Here is a 21,263-nt window from a genome sequence, read left to right as displayed (position 1 = left end):
CCTCTCTGTGCCTCAGTTTCCTCATCAACAAAATGTTGGTTGTTATAGTACTTGCCTCATAGGGTTGTAATGAGGATTGAGGTAATTTATGTGGAGTGCTTAATGCTGTGGCTCATAGTAAGTGCTGATAAATATTACCTGCTGTTATCATATCTACCCAGAACCTAGTCCAAAGTCTGTTATGTTTCTGTCTTTTAAGAATGTGAGCTGTACCCTTGAACTCTAAGAAGTTTTTGTTCTAGTTGGGAGAAAAGACATACAAATAAGACTAGATATACAAATAACCCAATAGTATGGAAAATATACATATAAGTGTATATATATCATACAATAGTAGACCAGATGAAGGAATGGTCATTGATGGCCAAGTAGAAATAGAAGGTTCCATGGGAGCAGCCAGGGTGTCTGGGTGGAGAATTGTCACTTAGCAGATATTTACAGAGCATGACAATGTTCTAGACACTGGATAAAAGTTGACTCCCATGACATCAAGATTAGTTGAAAACTTTCAATGAAGGAAATGGAAATCAAACTGTCATGATATATCAATTTCAAAGAGCAAAAGAAATAATCTGGTTAGGCCTCTTGAACCCATGTTTATGTCTGGATTTAAAGAAAATTTCATAAGATTCTTTCTGGGAGAGGAGAAGTTGGGAGAGGATGGTAAGATGTATATGAGGTCATTCCTTACTATTCTTTCATTCATTCATTCATTCATTCATTCATTACTATTGTTTTACTTTTTAAAAACAGTTAAAAATTAATTAAAAAGTAAACAAAAGACACGGCTGAGTTTTAATTATTCCTATATGGCTAGTACCTAGTATAGTGATGAGTAAATGGTGGGCACTCAATATATTTTTGTTGAATGAGTGAATCATATAGTCTTTAGATGAATTAGAGAAATATCATCGCAAAATCTCTCCACCCAAAACTTTAGAGAAACAATGATCTCAAAGAAAACAAAAACTGACTTGAATCAGGAAGAGGCATATGAGTTCACTAATGTAAGGACCTATATCTTATATTCTGGATGATACTATAGGAAGAGGCAGCCATCATCTTTTCTTCCCCAGAGAGGCCAGGAAGGGCAGCCTGTGGGAGGGGGAAAGATGACTAGGAAGTGAAGAAAGGGTATGAAAGATACATCAGTCCAATATTTTTTTTAAACAGTAAGGAAGACTTTATTCAAGGCTATTGTAATAGGAGAAAAATATCGAATTCAGCTCCAAATACAGTAAGGGCAGCTGGAGTCAGAGTGAGGGGTTCAGTAGACAGACAGCTCCTGAGTATGTATATGTCAATAGTAAGATATTATTGCTAACCTGGCCTAACAAATTTCTTTGCTCAACAAAGGCCAAGGACTTAAACATCAAAGGTGGAACGAAGAATTTGATCAAATATTAAGGGTGGAGGAGTCTCATTAAAACTGACCTAGCACATTTCTTGCTAAACACAGGTCAAGGTTGAAGCTTGGTTAAAGAGGGAGTCCATCAGAAGCATCCCTAAGGAGTGTGTTTTGGAGTCTAGCTGTGCACCAATGTTTCCCACACTAAGAAGTTTTATGCCTTTATCTTTTGTGGTCCTTCCCAGGGAATCTTAAGATACAATGTTTCAGAAAAAGCTAAAACATGAAGCCATTGTATTAGGCAGCCTTGGGGATCCTCACCCCTCACATTCCTTTCTTTCCCAATGTCCTCGGGCACTATAGCTTTTTCTGTATTCTGTTTCCCTCCTCCTGTAATACAACCAGGATATTATGCAGAGGTTCTTATATTAATGAACTTTTGTGTCTATTCCTCATTTGAGTCAATTTTTGTTTTCCTTGAGACCATTGCTTTACTGATAGGTTGGATAAAGGGTTTTGCAGTGATATTTCTCCAGTTCACTTAAAGTTTATTTGACTGGTGTATTTGGTAATCCAACAAATATACATTGATTGAGTATCCACCATGCTAGTGACAAGGCATATGAGTCCTTTCCTGGCCAGTGCTGGTGGGACCCAGAGGTTGAACAGAGGTTGAATAGCTCTGAAAGTTGAACAGAGTGAATTGGATTATCTTTATGGCAACATGAACAGACAAAAGCCATACTGCAACGTGGGCAAGAAGAGAAAAGACAGTTGCAGAGACATTGTCTTCACACTCCAGAGCCAGCCAGTATAAAGCAAGGTTGAACCACCAGCAAATGGGTCCTGTGAGGTGCTTCTGTGTTCTTAATTAATTTGGCAAAGCTTTTGTTATTTTCATTAAAATGTGCCCCAATCAGTCCCTCCAGTGGCACCATAATGGAAAAGTTATCTACATTTTTCCCTGCTATAGGAGAGTGTTACATCTACTTAAAAATAAACATAAGTGATGGCTTGAAGATAACCCACCTTTGGTATAGATTACTGTATTTGTGCCACCTGTGTGCATTCTTACTCTCATTTTTACCCCTAAATCCTAAGAATTTATCCAAGGAGAGAAATAATTGCTAGGAATGACTTAGTAGTACCCTCCTCAATCACAATACTCACAATCAATTTTCCTCAGTATGCTAGAGATTGCCTCATCCTATTTACATCTGAGCCTCAAGGGGTACAAGACTCTCCACAGTCCAGGAAAGATGATCCAAAATGAGATAAACTCAGATTTCTGCCCCATAGTCACCTGTAGCCCCAGGCTTTGACTTTCAAGTTTGCATTGAAAACATTATCCGGCAAGGCTTCCCTCACTTCACTTTTTCTGGGGAGGTGTTACTCCTCAGGCCAAATTTAACATTTACCATATGCCCAGATCCTAAGAATTCTTGCATTTTATCTGTATGTGTAAATTTGCCGTTTTCTTTAAGGAATAGGAGATACTCCCTCCACTCCCACCAACTTTAAAGGTAGGATATACTCACAATAGCCCTGATTTTGAACTTTTATGGAGTGGCGAAAATAAGTTTGGTGTCTTAAAAAGGACTCCACAATGGTAGTTCAATGTAAAAATTATGTCTGATGATTATCAACTGTGTGATTTCACTGCACTAAAAGCCCTCTGAATTGGGTCCATTTCTGAATAAAGATTGCAACTACTCTCCCAAACACCTCCGCTCTGCTGGAGATCTGGTCCTTAAGTACACTTTCTAGTCTTTTTAGATTCCTATCACATTTGCTTCTTAAATTCTTTTTCTTTCAAGAAAGCCCAAGTGATAAAGGGTAGGTAGCAAATATAATCACCGGTTTCAGCCATGAAAAGGCAAGTAGGGGAACAGGTTTCCACCAGGACAGCCTCAGTACCCTTTCTCTGTGAAGGCCCTTTCCTACTGGGATGCTAATGATAAAGTAGCACCAGCTATGTAAGGGAAAAAAATGGAAGCAAATGAAAAATTGAAAAGACATTTGGTAGCATTACAATTTCTGAGTAATAGGGCATTTTCTGTTAGCAAAACTGCCCTATTTCAAAATGTTATTCCATCAAGTTTTGTGGCTTTATTAACATGTGGATAAGCAGAGTATAACTGGGGCCAAAAAGAGGAGGCCCTAAAACAAGAAACCAGATATTCCCAACAGAATGAGCTTGCTGATGGAGGAAGCAGTTTCTCAGACAGAAAGAGGAAGTACCAGAATATTATGATGGCTAAGTTAGCTGTACAGCAATTGTGTTTATAAGAATACAACCTGGAAAAAAATAAATAAATAAAAAGAAAGAATACAACCTGGGGTTGTCACAGTCCAGGTACATCTGGAATGGTTAGATCCAGGTCCCTGTATAGACTCTGAAAGATGGAGTTGGTTATAATAGATAATAAAAGAATTGGCATATTGATCAGTTTCTAGTAAGGAGAATACTTATGTTAGTTGACTAAAGATAATGTTGTACATAGGTTTTTTTTTTTTTTTTTTAAGATTTATTTTTGTTGGGGGGAGGGGCAGAGGGAGAGGATCTTCAAGCATACTCCCTAATGATCATGGAGCCAGCGGGGGGCTCAATCCCCGGACCCCGAGATCAGGACCTGAGCCAAAACCAAGAGCTGGATGCTTAACCAGCTAAGCCCAGGAGGCCCAATGTTGCACGTTGTTAAAATTGTAATGCATACTGGTGAGTATGGAATCACCAAGGATGTTAAAGCCAGGTATCAGTTCTGCTTGGACTAAAATCAAGAAATGAATTCAAGAAGTGACCAAAGTCAGAAGTACAAAGCTAGCTACAGATAAGGAAGTAGTCAGATCTCTGGAGTCCTGGTGGCCATTTGTCTCTGAGAACAGTCCTGAAGAGTTGCAACCTTTTAGTGAATCAGAACAAGGTTTAATAGTTATTGACAAAGCCAGGCAAGGGCTTGGTATCAGGAAAGAATGTCAGGTAATACCAGCCAGCCAATCACTAAGCACAAGTTCAAGGAGCAGGATGCCATAGCTCTCAGGAACTGAGGCTCCAGAGACAATACAAAGATGAAAGTACAATGATAGAACTATCAGTCCTTGGAGTGGAACTCAAAATCCAAACTAAAGGTGTATTGAGAAAGACAATGCAAGGCCCAGAAAGAGGTACTAGAATCACTCAAACGCCTCCTACCCCAGATCTGAATAGCAAGGAGGTCCCCATCTGTAAGAAGAGAAGAGCAGATTAAAAAAAAAAAAGTGCTTGCCATCCTAGGCAATCCCCAGATGCTGCTTTGCCAAAGAGCAGGATGCTAAACATTTTGAGAAAGACTTTCTGGACTTGACAAGGGAAAATGAAAGCCAGTCTCGTCATTTGACTTTTAAATGATCTCCTGGAGGAAGGTTATCTTGGAAATATTCAGCATAAGGGGATCTTTTTAAGTCAAAATTAAAGCAAGAATTTTCCATTGACAATAACCTTAGAAATTACCATATGAGCTAGAATTTTTCATGTCCAAAATGAGTGTATGCCAAAAAAATGCCCAAATCATCATGCAATACTACAAAGGATATGAGAAAACCTGGCTCTCAAGTAATTTTTGGAAGTGAGTGCAAATAAATGCTGAGTGTAAGAACTTCCTGCTGGGTGATTTATGTCAAAGGACATCTAAAAAGTAAAACTTGAGAACTCAGGTTGAAGAAACAACTAAAGACTAAAAGAGTAGTTTCCTGCTGGTCATGTGACAATGACTACAAATGATTCCCATGCCACAATCCCGTATTTTGTTGCCCATGCAAGGAATAACACTTAGAAGAAGAGAGATTTTTGCACTGAGAGGAAACTTTGAGCTGAACAAATCTCCTTTATTTTCAGAAGAAGGAAATTAAATGTCATTCCCCAAACTGAGCAGTTAATCAGTTTCAGTGCCACCACTGGATTTGGGACCTTGTAATTTCTAAAATTTCTATTAATCCCAATTAGAGCCCTGAAATCTGAACCATATCATAAAGTCTCTTGTTTCTAAAAGAGTACTCCCATCTTTCTTCCCTTCCAATTAGACTCATTCAGAGTTGCTCAACAGATGGCTTTAGAAAGTGTTAACTCATCCTTTATACATTGGGAAGGAGGTGGGCACCAGTAGCTGGTCCCCTCCCAACCTTTCCCTGGGCTTAGAAGTTGCAGGCCCTGTTTTCCACTATCTGTGCTGGGCATCCAAATATCTTTTGAGGCCCATGAGAGTTCAGGTTCTCAACTTGCTTCCAGGAAATTTAGCATCAGGAGGCTCTGGATTATCAGTTATCTATTGAATGAACGCAAATCTTGCTTTCGAAGAGTCATTTCCGTGGTTTAAACGAAAAACAATTCAGGAGGGAAAGAAGTACTATTTTCCTTACTATAAAAAAATATTCTCTAGCATTCACTTCGTGTTCAAACAACTCCAATCCTTTGGGGACCCTGCTGACCCCAATTTTTTTGATTCAGCTTAGACTGTGCTACGATTTAGCATAATTAAAGACGAAAAGTAACTTAACTGTCCAAGATTACAATGTCGAGTTTGTGATAAGTGTTTCTCACTGCAGAAGGCTGTCTGGTTGTGATTGAAACACCTCCTCCCACTCTTCGCATCCCACTCTTATCAGGCGCTGCAGTCAGCATCTTTGACCTATATTTGATTCCCTTTTGCAATATGCGCATTTGATCATGAAAGTGCCTGGGAAAGGTTCCTTCTAAACCACAAAACAAGGTAAGCTGTTCCTTATTTGTTTGAATATACAGGAAGCTGGTGACAACCAATTTTCTTCTTCTACATCTAAGTAATCGAAAGGTCAGGTGTTAGGAGGGATTAGGGAAAGTTTATGAGGCAAACAGCCCTCCCCACCACAAGCTTTATCAGAAACAAGCCCAGCTTTCTTTCATAAGCCTCCGGTGGGTGTCTTATGCTCAGAACCACCAAGGCTGGCGGTGTGGGGTGCACAGTTTATCATCCAGCAGCATCTTTGAAATGCCAAACTTTATTTATTGATCTTCCAATTCTCTGTTATCTTCAACAAGCCACGGGAAAAGTAATACATTTTGTATGGATTAATCCTTGTAATTCTACACAACGTACACCCAGAGATAACTCAAGCTCGCTTTGTCTTCTCATTATCTAAACAGACATGTCTTTTTTTAAGTCATCAACAGAGGTCATCTCCCAAATGCCCTTGTGGAATATTCATTAATCAAATAACTAAATTGAAATGGACCTTCAAAGCATTATTCATTTCCCCATCATTCTCCCAACATCAGTTTAAATGCTTTGTGGGTATAATGATTAGGCTGATATTTAATTAATTGTGAAATTGTGAATTAAGGCTAAGTTAAAAGATAAATCATTCTTCAGTGCATGCGATAGAAAGAGAGAGAGAGCCAGAAAGGGCAAGTGAGCTTGATTGGTGGATCTGGTTGGGGATTCTTAGCAAATGTCCCTTTATTCACAGCACCATGACAACATCAGATTTTAAGGTTAACCTTTGTGAAGCGGAGCTTATTTGTCCATTCCTTCTTGATGGACTTCAGATTCATCACCACAGCAATGACAAGATGCTACAGGCCATAGCACAAATCAAGATATAACCTGCTACTTTTAACCAGCTTTGTTGTAGAAAAGGAAAAGAAAACAAATCACTGAAGACTCCAGTATGGAAATCATAGCCGTGATTTTGTTTACTGTGTGTGATGACCAGAGTGCTATTGTTTTTAACCCTAGGTTTGATTCCAAACTAAGGCTTTCCCTGATCATCCCTGCTTCCATGCCCCTACTGTGCACTAACACTCATTGTCAGGAGCATCACCGTGTCAACCCATCATTATTCTTTACGTTTTTAAATCTTCCTATTTCTTCCTCTTTGATTGTTTACTCCTTGGACTTCAGGGTCCAAGTCTTATTCATCTTTATATGCTCAACATGACATCTAAAGCCAGGTTCTCCAACTCAGCAGAGCTGAGTTTGGTTTGCTCTTCCTTCTTCCTAGAGTGTTCTTTCTCTGTCCCCTAGCTCACTCCTTGGCTTCATTCATGTGGCTACTCAGATGTCATTTCTTTTTTTTTTTTTTTTTTAATTTTTTTCAGATGTCATTTCCTTGGTGAGACTTACTTTGATCACTGTCTCAGTCCGTTTGGGATGCAAAAACAAAGTACCAAACCTTTACCCAGATTTATTTTTTTTCTTCAGAGCACTTACTATTATTTAATATTATAGTTGTATTTGTTTGTTTATTGCCCATTTTTCCCCTCCTGGATATAATCTCCATGAGGAAGGAAACTTCCCTTTTCTTTTCACCACTGTATTCCCTATGCTGGTACATAGTAGATGTTAAACAAATATTTGATTTAATTAAATAATAAATGATTGGGGAAAGAAGCTTTCTTTTTCGCTGTCATTGCTAAACTCTCAAAAACTACTACAAGAAGAAAATCTGGTTGAGAAGTCAACACACACACACACACACACACACACACAGGAGATCCCAGAGATAAAGAAACAGATTCTTGATTTGAGTAGTTGAATCCAATGTGCTTGAAGTAAACAAACCCATGCACATTTCCATTTTATGAGCTAATACATTTCCTTGCTTATATAAAATGGTTTATGTTAAGTTTCCTTCATTTAGAACCACACAAAAACTCAACAAATTCACAGTCACTTGCAGGTCATCCATACATTAATTTTATTATCATCCATCTGCTTAGAGTACCAGCTGGTTTCATCTTTCGTGATCTGTCAGTGAAACTACATTTGCTTACCCCTATGGACATTAGCTTCTCCTCAGACCCCTTCTTTACCCCTGTCAGTGTGTCTAGTTTCCAAAGCTCAGCCCTCTCACCCCAGTTCATCTCACAGAGTATTGGATAACCATCTCTATTTATGACATTTCTGACTAATGTAATCTGACTTGAAACACCTGCTCTGTCCCCCCATCCAATCTCTAGAAACCAGTCCCACCTAGTTTTGCCCACTCGGGTGCTGTCAAGCCCTGATTCTGACAGAGCAATCTCTCAGATGCAGAGCACAATAGCACATTACTTATATACAAAAGTTGTCCCAGCAGCTACCTGATTGGAATGTTAGCTCCACTATTTAATAACCATCTAACCTCATGCAAGACACTTAATCTCTCTGTGCCTCAATTTCCTCATCTGCAAATCCAGAACAATAACACTGTCTAACTTACAGGGTTGTAAATGAGATAATTTATGCAAAGCACTTAGAATAGTACCTGGCACATAGCAAGTATGCAATAAATATGGCTATTATTGCTTTCAATAATAGCTAGAACCAGCCCTTCAATGAGATGCCAGAAGGATGAAGATTTTATACTCCCTCATATGTTTCATTAAGCTCAATTGAAAGCAATACTGTCTTTTTTTTTTTTTTTTTTTAGCCAATCTTACTTCCTGACTAGATAATGAGCTCCTGTAGGGTAAGGATTGCATTTTTTCTTTCTGTAGCTCCAGCCCAGTGATGATCATTAAAAGCAGACTTGGATTGGTTATTAATATCCCATAATCAGTAATGGTTCTTAATATCAGTAAGTATAAATTTTATTAATGAAAAATCAGGGTGATTAGTGACTAGTCTCTTTTCCTTTCTTCCTCAGTGAGCTTTCTTCTGGGTTTAGGTTCCAGGGGACACACTCTTCCTGGACAGACATATGCTGTACCTTATATCCTTGTCTGCTTTCCTTCCCTGGGGAATTGACTGCCCCTGGGAAGCACTTATCAATATTGTGGCCCAGAGCAAACCCTAATCAGCCAGTTGAACTGCTTCACCTCTTCTGAAGTAGAAGCTTGAAACCTACTCAACACGTCTGAGGCCAACAGGATACCCAGAAGCCCTCAGGGTACCAGCAACTTCCTTAACACTAGGCTAAAATGAATTTCCTAAAAGCCTCTTTCATTTAAATCCATTTTAATTACCTCTCTATCTCACTGTCCTAAGAATATCTTGCATAAAATGGTCGCTAATAAAATTTTGATTTTTAGTGGATTGATGAATGAATGGATCAGCCAATCAATGAATAAACCAATGAATGAAGAAGAAACAGACAAGAGATATTTACTGTCTTCTCTATCCTAGGGCCTGGAGGGGGAGGCATTTATCTTCTAGATCTTCTAGAGCATTTCTTTTCTTTGCTGGCATTTCAGCATTATTTACCTCTTTCATTCTTCAAGAACTGATCAAAACCCAAAGAAGCTGGGGGAGGTAGAGAAAGTGGATCCAATAGTACTACCTAACAAAAATTCACTACTCTATAGAGTGGCATATATACTACTCTTGGCTATCTCTTTGCTTTTCACAGAGACAAAGAAAACTCATCCTTCAAATCCCAGGAAGGAATTGACTGGCTCCTTAAATAAGCCTTCACAATGCCACACCCTCCCCCTCCCTACTTCCAAACAGCTATTCTAACAGGAGTGGCTTGAATGGAAGGGCCGTGAGTGCTTGCAGTATAACGGATGATGTGTAATTCAAACGTTGCCAGCCATGAGGTTTTGCTGAAGCATGAAGATTGCTAACTTGGAGAGATGGCTGTTGTGGATAAACAAATCAAAGTAAAATTCACAGGTCAATTACTCTGAAGAATGCCCTACTAATTTTCCTTTTTGAAAAAGTACCTGTAAAGGTTTTCAAATGAATCAGAGGCTTTCAACCAGCTCAGCTGCTTTGACTAACAAGTGTTTCTGAACCCTTGGGATAATGATGGAGAGGTCTCCAGGCTACAGGAGTTTAGGAGGTACCACTCCAGAGTGGCACATCCCTTAGCAACCAGTAATGCAACTAACAAGCTACATCTTGTTTTGAGCAAAGCAGAGCTTTCTTAAAATGTGCCAAACAGTGAAAATCAAGTCAAAGTCAAGGCCACCTTTCTTTTTAAAAAAATGAATATTCCAAGAAGTCTCTTGTAATTTTTCACTGTGGTTGTTCAATTCCAAGGCTGCCCAACAAGATGAAGCAGTTGGTTGAGACCAGGAATCCAAGACCTTTGGATCTCATGAATCAGTAAAAATCTCCTGCCTGCCCCAAAATATGAAAACTACCATAGGGTTTCCAACATTTTTATTTGCCAAATATAGGCCATAAATTAAATGACATAAACTAATAATTACTTTCCACTGTGATCATGGGTTAATAAAATAAAAAATAGCAAACAAATATCAAAAAAGGTAAAGAGGATACAATTTCAGAAAGAAAACACAGACCTTTAAATGGAAATGCAGCTTTAAAAAAAGTTCCATGTTATTCTTACTTTTCTAATATCACAGAAGATGGATGCAAACATTACCTCAACATTGGTCTTCAGAGTAGCCTCTGAAAACCAATAGTCTAACTTGTAGCTGTATGGCTAAAATGCTTAAGTAAACGAAGGCAGAGATAGATGTGGGAATTATCATGAAATGTGTTTTAAAGATCCATCCATGTCTCCTAGTGCTGGCCTTCTCCCTGTCTGGCTTATCCTGCTCTCTTGGTACCTCCCTTCCCCCCATATTCAGGTCAGGTGGCCTCTGCCCTCCAACAGAACACCCTTCACTGACTGTTAGGGATAGGAACCTTCAGAAAGTCCCTCCCTATGCTTTTTATTCCTCATCTATAGAAGAGAATGCAGCCAATAGACTAGCCTTTAGAATCTATTCAGTTCTAATTCCAAAGACCTTTCCATTATCATCCCCCCAGAAAGCTCTTTCCTGCTTGTTCCAGGATCCTATCAGTGATATTTCTCTAGCACATCTTCTCCTGTTCTTCTAATACCCGAATGTTTTTCCCCCTTGGGAAGTCAACTCATGTGGTTCTGGTGGGGCTGAACTCCATAGCCCACCCCCATCCATCCCAGATCTGGTACATGACCCAAGCTGGGCCAGCTGGAGGGGGATCTTTGTGCTGTAGTGGGAAAGATGGTTTTGCTGGTTATAGCAAGTTGAATAGCGTCCTCTTAAATTTCTTGTCTACCTGGAACTTTGAAGTAGGATCTTGTTTGGAACAAATTCTTTGTAGATGTAATTAAGGATCTCAAGAAAGATCAGTCTATATTGAGTGTGGCTCCTAAATTCAGTGCCTGGTGTCCTTACAATAGAAAAGAGAGGAAGATTTTAGGTAAGGAGACACAGGAGAAATGCAGAGAAGGCAATGTGAAGGTGGAGGCAGAGATTGGTGGGATGCCTCTGAAGTCAAAGGAATCCCAAGGATTTCCAGCAAACACCAGAAGCTAGAAGGGAGCCATAGAATAGATTTTTCCTCAGAGCCTCCAGAAGGAATCAACTCTGCTGACACCTCAATTTTGGACTCCGGCCCACCTGAACCTCAAGAGAACAAATTTCTATTATTTTAAGTTATTCAGTCTTCGTAGTGATTTGGTAAGGCAGCCCAATGGAACTAATATACTGAGTTCACTGAGAACCATCTTAAGCGCCAGAGAGAATCTTCCCTAAGAATGGAGGGAGGGAGAATGAGCTTTGATAATAATATTGGGTCCCTGGTTCCAGCTAGGTATGGAGTCAGGGGCACCTCTGGACTTCCCAGTGTGTGAGCCAATAAATAAATGCTCTCTCTTTGTTTAAACTCATTGGAGTTAAGTTTCTGTCATGGATAGCTGAAATGCCTCTGATGAAAACACTGCTCAGCACTGAGATCATCGTATCCAACTTCCGAGGTCCAGCCATGGTAGTGTTTTCTCCACAAAGTCTTCCCTGGGGTCCTCAGTCTGAAAGACTGGTTTCTTCTCTGGGTTCCTACAGCTCTATTCTCCTCCCATACATGATGCTATTAAACTCGTTTTGCCTCCCGCCCCCCCCCCCTCCCCCGGAACTTTAGCCTTCTGAAAGCAAGATCCTCATCCTTATCTTTTTTTATGGCATAAGTTCCATTCCATTTATAAAGTGGGTGCTTGGTGCATATTTGATGAACAGATACATGGAAAGAGGATGGAACTAAGAGTGGGATTTTAGAATTTTTTTAAAGATTTTATTTATTTATTCATAGAGACATAGAGAGAGAGGCAGAGAGAGAAGCAGGCCCCATGCAGGGAACCCGATGTGGGACTCAATCCCAGGTCTCCAGGATCACACCCCGGGCTGCAGGCGGTGCTAAACCACTGTGCCACCAGGGCTGCCCAGAGTGGGATTTTAGTATTGATGGCAGAAGGAGAAAAGAACCATTTTGTCACAAGGGCTCTCCGAAGGCTCCTGATCATACCAAATGCACAAATCCCCAGTCCGCTCCCTCATAGATTGCTCTTTTAAGGAAACCAGCCAAAGACCAGGACCGCTGTGAACAAGTGTTGGGCTGGGTCCTTTGGCAACACAATAACTGCTAGGCTTTTGTAAAGGGGCCACTGTTACTTCAAATCTGAAGGACCTATCATATCACTCTCTTCTGTTTGAAACCTTTCAGTGGCTTCCCACTGCTCTTAGGAAAAAGTCCAAATTCTTTTTCATGGCTCACAAGGTCCTTGGAAATCTGGCTCCTCTTTATGTTTCTCATCTCACTTCCCCAAATGCCCACACCTTGATTCTACACTCTGTCTTCTTGCAATTCCTTGATCCTGTCAAAAGTTTCCTCTGCTCTTTTCTTGTCATTGTCTCCCTCTCTCCTCTGGGTCTTTATTCTTCTTTTAGAATAATCACTCTGCCCCCAGCTATTTCACCAAGCTTACATTAGACATCTGCTCAGTCATTATTACCTCCAGGGGTCTTCTCTCACCCCCTGGATCACCCCAGTAGCATGCTCCCAGAGCACTCTGCACTTCTTTAACATAACTTACTGCACTGCATTGTGATTGCCCATTTGTTTGTCAATCTCCTCATTATATTGCTTGAACCATGTCTAGTTTGATCAACATTTCATTCCTAACACACAGCCTGAGTAGAGATGCTTAATATATAGTTGTCAAATGCTCCACTGGTTACATACATACATACGTACATACATAAATGGGAATTTAATGGTAACTTTGCAAGTCTAACTTGATTCTCGCCATGTCATCCTTTGTTCATCACTCTCAAGGAGTGACCAGGTCCTCCTACCTGGACCAGAGAGGAAGGGAGGGAAATAAAGTCTGTAATATCAGAGAAACAGAGATGGGTCACCGTAAATACAGAGCACCTGTTCCTTTAGCTGTCCATGAGAATAGTAATGGGAGATTACCATGATGTGTTTAGTATTTTAAAGGCTTGATGAAAGTTCTACAAATGCCTATGACAAGCTTGCACATGCTAACAAAACCAGATTGGGCCTGGGTTGTCAGAGGTAAAGTCTGCATATGGCAGACCATGATATGCTTTATTTCTGTTTCTCCTAATGAAACTCTTGGGGATTGCACTCCTACTTGCAGGCAGACATGGTCATGCAAGCAGAATAGCTTGTTTGGAACAAATTAGAAGGATTTAGTTATTACTACTGGACTTCCTAGTCTCATCTTCCCTTGTCTCAGCAAATGTAGCCCAAGATGCCATGAGGTTTTCACATGGACCTCATAGACGGGTTGTGAACAAGAAATAGACTTATTGGGATAGACTATTGAGATTATTTTAAACTTGTTACAATAGCATAACTTACCCGTTTTGACGGAAAGACTACTATTATTATTTTTATAATCTCCAAGATCACGCATCATGCTTGGCACAGAAGATATACACAGTAAGTGTCTGCCAAATGAACAAATGAATGAGTGAATGAATAGAAAACAATTACCTGAAACTAACTCACTGTAGACGCGGACAAATCAGAAAACAGACTTTGAAGATAAAAAAAAAAATTACATGTGAAATAGATGCCTCCAGGGATTGCTTGCCACAGCCTTATTCTTATACTGAAGTAAATAATTTTGCCAATAAAATTCAGTTAAGAACACATACTTCATAAGAACCACTACTAATAAATCTAAGCTCTTTGATTATATCAGTCATGAATGACTTTCTCCAAAATATCAGGGATGTAGGATTCATTGATATTGGTCTTAGCTTCTCAGTGGGATTTTTAAGACTTCATAATGAATCCAAGAAGTGGTTTGCCACTTACTTGATCAAACAAAAGCCTCTGATAAGTAGTATTAAATCAGTTGGGGACCAATTTTCAGAATATCTTTGGTAGAACTTTGTGACTGTGTGACTATGGGCACCTGTTGGAAATAATAACATGGCATATGCTGTCGTGTGTGTCTTTGCTCCCGAGTTTACAGATGCCCACAGTTTGACGTCAATACCGCAGGCAGGGGCTTTTTTCTCTCGTATATGGATTTTAAATTAAATTAACTCTAATCTTTAAGTCGTCTCCCAGATTATAAAAGCTGAATGCCTCATTAATGATGAAAACAGTAGGAGTAAATGTATTGGAGCAGGTTGAGCAATTTAAGTGCTTTGAAATACAACTAGTCCAAAGCAAAAGTATTGCAAACTATCCAATTAAAGGTTGATTCCAGACATGCTGATGGAGAAAAGCTACTGGAGCAGAGTGATCATGGGGAAATAGTTGAGATCTTCTGAAGACAGCTCACTTCTTGCCCTCTATTCTTTGGGTCCTTCTGCTGTGTTCACATGAATCTTGTTTTCTATCTGAATCATGATGGGCCATCTTCTTCCACAACATCCTCCACTTCCAAAAGAGTCTATTAGTTATTTATCGCTGCATTAAAAAATGACCCCAACATTTAGCGGCTTGAATCAACAGTATTTATTTTCTCATAGCTTCTGTAGGTCAGGAGTGTGGCCACAGCTCAGCTGGATCTTCTGCTGCAAGGCACCTCACAAGCTTCAGGCAGGATGCCAACTAGGGCTTCAGTCATTCCAAGGCTTGGAAAATAAGAATTCTCTTGGTGAGGGATCCACTTAATTCAGTTAGGTAGTTGTGAGCAGATTCATTTCCTTGCAGGAATTTGACCTGAGGGGTGTCAGTTCCTTGAAGGCTGTTGACTAAAAGAAATATCAATGGATATTTGTTATTAAAGCAGCCCTCCATTAGCGAAAAAATTCTATGATATGCTTTAATGTTCAAATTAAAATAATTCTGCATTTTTACTTCATCCATCCCATTATGTAACAACAGTTAATACATACACAGGACTTACTACATTCCAGGCACTGCTTCACACACAGTCTGTGCTATTTGTTATGACAGCCCTTGTAAATTAATATACCTGTCATCAGGAATATTAATGTCCCAGGGTGATGTGTCATATAATACCGTGGTTTCCAGTGTCCCCTGGCACATCCCAGTTTCACTAGCTCAGGTGTGGTGGAAAGCACTTGGGATTTGGCAGCCAAAGCAAGAATGATCTTGAGCATGTAAAATTAGGCCAGCTCCATAACTTTCTGTAAAGTGAGACTAATAAGACCTACCCCACAGGGCTGCTGAGGGGATTAATGAGATAATGTGAAAGTGTCTGGCACAGTAGCTGACATATATTAAACCCTTAGTAAATGTCATTTATTGCTTAAATGGCAAGTCACATGTTAAAGCAATTACTAAAGACACATAACAGAAGCATGGCCGCTGTTCACTCTATCTCTATGTCCATGCTATTCTGGAAAGAGATGGGAAAGATTCTCAGTTTTTTCTTCAGTGCAGGCATTTTCTTTATTTGCCCATTGCAATTTTTGTCCATGCTGGCCCAGATCTTTACTACTATCCTCCATTGTAAATGCAAAAATATTAAAACTCCAGAATGGTCCAGTTTCCAGTGTTCTATGAACTCTTTAGACTGAAGATGATTCAGAAAATATCTAAGACTCAGTGTAACAAAGAACTCCATCAGAGTGAACTCCAGCTCAATTCAACCGATGCTTATCGAGTACGTAAAATACCAGGCAGTAAGCTATTTGTCCATAAACTGAAATCCAATGACTAATATAACGAACACAATCTCAGTTTATAGGGAAGCAAGAATAGTTACAAGAACAGAAAAGATACTAATTCCTGTGTGTTTTATATTGCAATTGTAGACACCCTTTCCAAATATAGAAATTAACAAAGGATATAGCTCATGAGATGGTGAGAAGTCTAGATGAGCAATCATTGAAATAAATGGAAACATTAAGCCTAAATATGAGAACCAGGAAGGACACTTCAAATGTTTTAAATTCTTAGAAATCTATCATATGGAAAGAGATCTCATCTCTGTTGCTCTTGGTAACAAAATTGTGACTTATAGTGAGGCCAAATTTACTTCAATAAAAATAAATTTTTTTGCTATGGACCAAATTGTGTCCTCCTACCCCCAGTTCATATGTTGAAAACCTGACTCCTCAATGTGACTGTATTTGGAGATAGGGCTCTTAGGAGGTAGTTAAGGCTAAATGAGATCATAAGGGTAATCCTATAGAATTGGTGGCATTTTAAAGAAAAAGAGAGAGAAATACTTCCTCTTCCGGTGCATATACTAGGGAAAATTCATGTGAAGACAGTGAGAAAGTGGCTGTCTGCTCACCAGGAACTCAATGGGCCAGAATCTTGATCTTGGACTCCCCAGCTTCCAGAACTATGAGAAAATGAATTTCTGTTGTTGTTTAAGTGAAGCATCATGGTTTTTTGTTATGGCAGCCAAAACTAAGACAATGTTTAAAAATTGAAATTGAATGATTTAATGAGCATTGAGTAGCAAGCAGAGGCCCAGACACATGTGTGCTAGAGCGCATGATAGAAGGCATTTCCAGAGTGGTTTAGATGTTGGAGTGGCTGATATTTATGGTCCCTTTCTCCTCTGAGATCCTATGATTTCATAAATCTTTAAAGCCATATGGACACAAAACCATCTTCTCACTTTATGGAAAATGAAGACTAGATAAATTGGTTTTGTCTCTGTGTTAACTCTGATTGACAGGGGCTGCCTTAAACATGGTTTTGAGAAGGATTTTTGAAGCTGTGTGAAAATAAATCCATGACAAAGAGAGCTAATGCTTATTGGGCACTTGTCATGCCTCTGGCCCTATGTTAAGCACAGTATTTGTATTAATTGACTATATACTTGCAAAACTCTAGGAGTTGGGTCCTAGTAGATTCAACATTTTTTTTTTTTTGATAAGAGAATCAGGGCATAGAAAAGTAACTACTCAAAGGCCACATAATTAGTAAATGTCTTCAGACTACAAAACTAGTAGTTTGGCTTCAGAGCTTTTGCCTGTAACTATTACTATATACTTCTCCATCAATCCACTTGCAATATTTAATCTGAGTTAAGGACGCTGAAGAGTTACATGCTCAGAAGTCCTCATCTCATGATCTGTTTTGGGGGAAACTCAAACCAGGAAAAGTGGCCATAACATTTTTATTTGAATGCCATTGCCATTCATACACACATCAGAAGAAATTTAAAGACTATTTAATTAGTTGAGTAACAGATTAGTGCTCAGTATTTCAGATTCTGCAAGTTATATGGAAGCAGTGTTTGGAACTCCATTATTTCTTCCAAAATTCTGGGACCATATTCTCTCAGTTCATGCTATGATGAGTAGTAGAATGAGGTAATATCTGTTATTAAATCACATTTCTCTGGCTCTTCAGCCATACATCATTGCAGGAGCACCAACTCCTTTCTAAATCAACTCCCACTCTCAGATATCTAGGTAAGCATCCTGAGGATCATGTATGCTCAATACTTACCCCAGTCATCTCCTTCCTTCCATAGATCTCTCCCTCTCATCATTATCTGCTGTTGAGTTTTCTTATGCAATCTCTTGTTCAGGTTACTGATAGTTGCAAAACCATTTCCTGTCCTGTCTCATCACCCAATTGTGTCTGTTGAAAGTTATATTATTGTCTTTCTCTTCTCTGGTCTATATTTGGTCAATCTGCTCAGGTACCCATGTCTGTTGAGTACTCTATCAACAGTCACCAAGTGTGACACACAGAAGTAGGTTTTTCCCCCAAGACAAACACAGCCTTCTCTCCCATTGATCCCATCATGCCCCTCAGGATCTGACAGACAAGCAATACGAGGCATGGGGAATTCCATGTCTATCCTTGCACAAGTCTCCATGTGTCTCACTTTAGAATTTATTTAAAGTAATCCTTTCTATCAAATTGGCCTCAAGAGTCCTGCATCTTTTCTCCTTCCAGAGAATCCCTGTGTTTCCTTTATTGTAAAGAAGGTGAGGAAAGATGATAAAAATCTACAGTCCTTGATCTTGCATTTTAAAATGCAAGATGTTAAAATCAAATAAAGTAGGTCAAGCCTTCTCCATATTTAGCAGAGACTAGTGCTTTCCTGTATCAGCAAATATTAAAGTTGATAGGCAATCAAAAGCGCTATATCTTCCTTTAGTATAAGAAAATATTACTTAGAAGCTAACATTCTATTTTTATCTTAGCCAAAGAAGTGGAACAAACCCAACTATATGACTTTATTGCTTATGATTTTGTAGATGGCTATTTTGTACACTTAAGTAGAAATACCTTATTTGTCATTTATTTGGACAATGAGTAATAGTTAACACTTTCAACTAATTAATTATGAGTGAAGTCTGCTTAAATGCAGCCTGTGGTTGAGCTTATAAAACCCTCAGGGTTTTGAAAGCAATATTTAAAGTTGGAAGGTCTGATAGAATAAAATGGAGGAATGCACAGGAGGAATACTATTTGAATTCAAGGCTAGAGGTACCTGGGGAAAACTTTAAGTCTTTGGTTTATTTTAAGATTGGAGAAAGTTATGAATATCCTCCATTATTCTGGGACATAATAGCACTCAGTTGGACAAACATAATAAAATGTGTAAGTAAAATTAAATGATGCTGCTATTCTTCCTAATAATAGCAACTGTAACATCTAGGGCATATGCTACATTCCTTTAATGAAAAAAAAAAAAAAGAGAATGTAAAAACCTCTAAAGCAGGCTAACACTATTAATACAATAAATTATTTTCTAAAAATTCCCCTCACTAACATCAATGAATGATTTTAACAACTTTCAATGTAAAGAGATGTTGCCATTGGTTTAATGGAGAGAATCATTGAGTTTAAGGACTTTGTCATGGGGGGACTGCAACTTGAACCCTCAAGTCTTTCATCTCCTCCCAAATATGTCACCAGACTCATGCTTAAGCCTATTTGAAATTGTAATCACTGCCCAATGAGGATTTCAGAAACTCTACTTCTAATCTGTCTCTTGGAGTCCATGCTGCTGCTCGGAAGATGAAGTCTCTTATCTCTGTTATAGCCCAGCAATAGCCAGATCCAATCCTTCAAAGTGGGGAGCAGTTGGGGCACTGGCTGAAACCTTAACCAACTATCTGCAGTTTGGCCTCAACATTCTCGCAGTCTAAATCGGGCAGGGGCTCCATAGCTGCTATTTGTCCTGTGCCATCCTCTGGTACCACAAAAGAGCAGCCCTACCTGGGGTGCAGGTTGATCTTTTATTAGCTGAAAGTACTCTTCTTGGTGCATTTGTTACCTTATCTCTTTCTCTTGGGCAAAATGAAATCTAAATGCATAGGACTTATCGGAGGAGGAAGAGAGAAGAAGAAGGAGAAGATGAAGCTGTTCAATATGCAGGAAAGGATTGATGTGAAGGTTACTAACATGATCATACATGTGATGTGGTTAAACATCCTGACCACTTGATGAAAAGAAAACTCATGGAGTCACCCAGTGGGAAAGCCTTTTACCACCTCAGACCTTTCTTCATCCCAATGAGTGGATATTCCCCAAGAAAGAAAGAGCTTTAAAATATCTCTCTGCACCACAACATCAAGAAGTCTGATTTAACAAACAAAAAAGCAGTATCATCAAGAACATAAACACAGTTTAAGTTCACTAAACTCTATGTGTGTGTGTGTGTGTGTGTGTGAAAGAGAGATATACACACAAAGAGAAAGAGAGAGACACTTCTATCAGTTGTGAATTTAAATTGTGTGAAACCTGAAACTTTTATAATGTAGGGCCCACTTTAAAAAAAAGAACACAAAAATATAAATGAAATGTGGTTATCAGAATAAATGCTTATTTAGAACAAGAATAGAAATTACAACAAATTATAAGTTTTTGACAGCTGCCAAATACCATAAAAATTTCAAAACTAATGATGATTTTTATTAATTAGCTACCTGACATATCTGTATGTTACTTTTGGCTGCATATTCTCTGATGGCTTCTTCATATGACAATAATTTTGAAATGTAATTTTTCTTAGAAAAAAAATAAAACAATTAGTCATTTAGAATTGTTGACATTTTTATTATCAATAGTTTAGAATAATTTCTTTTACCTTTAACACCAAGTAGATGAAGAAAATGAAGACAATAGATTCAAGCAACTGATGGATGTGCAGCATGACAAAGTTTAAGTGAGATTTAAAATGACAATTATAAGCTCCATGACTCCTTGTTGTAAAATAAACCACTTTTCTATTATGAAGGAGGGTTATCAAAACACCATGAATCTTTGTGAGAAAAATAAATTCTTTTATTGAACAAGACTATATGTGAGACATGGAGAATCAGTAAGTCAAGGTTCCAACTCAGAATATAGAAAAATAGAAGCATAAGTTACCAAGATAAACATTCTTGGACATATTTTTTTTGCTTCTCAAAAGCCTACTTCAAGTTATTGGGAAGAATCAGATTTGCTTTATACATTTATCTATTTCTCATACATATAACAAAGAATTTGTTGAAGAAAGTTAGGCCTGAATAATGTCAAAATGGGGTTACCTATTTTTCTTTGGGATAAAAACATATCCAATCCTAGATAGAAAACATTTTTCCATTCTCAAAGATTTCTAGAAAAAGACATCCAGAGCTATCCTTAAATGGAATGCTAGTGTTTACATTGCTCTCAAAGATGAATTCATGGATCTAACTATCTTACAGAGTGATCTCAGTTTCTGTTTTGTTCCTGCTAAAAAAAGACTAGCTTATGCATAATCTTTTATGTTTCAACCATTCATGCAA

The 21,263-nt window shown here is 38.7% G+C and overlaps 1 long non-coding RNA gene across 3 annotated transcripts in view; it reads left to right on the top strand.

The window, feature by feature from the left end:
- The first annotated feature begins 5,949 nt into the window (after positions 1-5,949).
- Positions 5,950-21,263, top strand: part of LOC140602926 (uncharacterized) — an 80,625-nt gene continuing 65,311 nt past the window's right edge. For 2 of the 3 annotated variants that reach the window (XR_012005931.1, XR_012005932.1), the window contains exon 1: positions 5,950-6,093. This is a non-coding gene — a long non-coding RNA (uncharacterized lncRNA). The remainder of the gene's footprint in view (positions 6,094-21,263) is intronic. The other variant, XR_012005930.1, reaches the window with a different exon arrangement.

This window comes from Canis lupus, chromosome 13, assembly GCF_048164855.1.
Source record: "Canis lupus baileyi chromosome 13, mCanLup2.hap1, whole genome shotgun sequence".
Lineage (NCBI taxonomy): Eukaryota > Metazoa > Chordata > Mammalia > Carnivora > Canidae > Canis > Canis lupus.
Note: the sequence above shows the minus strand (reverse complement) of the source record. Positions and strands in the feature narration are given on the sequence as shown.